Source organism: Dipodomys spectabilis, unplaced genomic scaffold (genome assembly GCF_019054845.1).
Source record: "Dipodomys spectabilis isolate Male_0828 unplaced genomic scaffold, ASM1905484v1 ptg000583l, whole genome shotgun sequence".
NCBI lineage: Eukaryota > Metazoa > Chordata > Mammalia > Rodentia > Heteromyidae > Dipodomys > Dipodomys spectabilis.
Window position 1 is genome coordinate 3,994,378 of NW_024871260.1, and position 1,884 is coordinate 3,996,261.

Here is a 1,884-nt window from a genome sequence, read left to right on the forward strand (position 1 = left end):
ATATTGTCCACTTATTAAGCAGAAAGGCTTACTCAGATGTACAAGATTGAATGTTTCGGTGTATGTTCAGCTGGTGTTATTGCTTTGGGGTCCAGTGACAAGACAATGTCAAGGAGGGGAGTATGTCAAAGAGAAATGTTTTTTACCTAGAATGATTAAAAGATAGAAGAAGAAAGAAGATGAGAGTCTATTTTCTCATGAGTTTCACTCTGAATAACTAAATCTACAGAAGAACTATTCAGGTATGCTCCACAGTCTGGGAGGAATTGGAATGTCATTTTTCTTTAACACATAGGTCTTTCTGGGGTATTCTAAATTCAAATGGCAACATCTTCATCAATGATAATAACTTGTCTAGGAGTGGAAGCCAATAGATATTTCTGTAAATTCTAATCAGATCTCAGCAGACTAAATATATTAGGGAATTCCTATTAAAAATTTTTCTTTCAGACTGACTGGGTCTTCATAATGTGTATCTGTGTGTTTATATGTGTGTGTTTCAATATACTAATAAAACAATGTGGCAGATAAAAGTATTAGTATGGCCTTTTGTTTTTCTTCTCATACTATGAAAGCCTTTCACAATTCCCAATCAAATCCCATCCAAGATTCAAACATTAATGCTGTCCCAAAATTTGTTTATGCTAACCTAAGTACATCCATCTCATTTCAGATGGCCATGGTATAGGAAAATTTTAAGTCTTCCAAGTACGTTGTCACCAAGGAAACAACGTACAATATTTCTTTTAAAAATACTTAGTATGTAGAACATGTTAGCCAGAAAATTGAAGGAATATACATTATAGAACTAAATTTAAATATTAGTCACATAAATGGATATTCTTTATCCCCAACTCAGAGCCTTTTTAAACTACATAATTGCTCAACTCATCTATTACCATCTTCCATGAAGTCAGTCCTTGCTGTAAACAAACCAGATGTGGTGAACAAATTAACATGTATACCATTGTTACATGCTGCTGTTCTAAAACATGGAAGTGAAAGACCATTTAATGCCTGTGAAGAGCTGATTCTAGGGATTATGGAAAGTGATTACTTTGCACCATAAGTAGAAAATCCACAGATGTTTCAAGTTGTGTTTTGTTGTTAGCATTTGTGAGATATATTTTGGAAAGCACAATGAATGAAAGCAGGCTATTTTGTAAAACTTTGCTGGCTGACACATTTATTGAAATGTTTCAAATGAGAAAACAGACAATAGGGTGGGTAAGATGTGGTATGCAGCTTTAAATACAGACAAGCAAAACAAATAATGGGAAATTTTTTTTCCTTAACAAATGCTTTGTGGTTATATTGTGCTATACACTATAATGATGAAATAATCATTTCTTTGGAAAAGTAAGGAGAAAACACTGTCACCTGTTGAATTTCTTTTTAAAACGAATGTTAAATGTCAAGGTCAAAGAAATTTAAATGCCTTAATAAAATATTATCAAGTATTACTTTCATTTTTGATAAAAAGTTAAAGCAAACTGACAGACTGTTCGTCCATTAAGATTTATAAGTTTCCTGCTATATATTTCCTATTGTTCCTCTTTTTTGGTGGGTGATATATATATACATATATATTTGGAATGGCAACCTGCTCTTAACCATTACCCACAAAATTTTTGCTGTCATAGAATCAGAGAGTTTTTTTTGTTGTTGTTGTTTTGTTTTGTTTATTTGGTCATTCATGGGGCTTGAACTCTGGGCCTCGGCACTGGTCCTACACTCTTCAGCTCAAGGTGAGTGCTCTACCACTTGAGCCAAAGTGCCAATTCTGGTTTTCTCGTGGCTTATTGGAGATAAGAGTCTCACCGACTTTTCTGCCTGGGCTGTCTTTGAACTGAGGTCCTCATATCTCTGCCTCCTGAGTAGCTA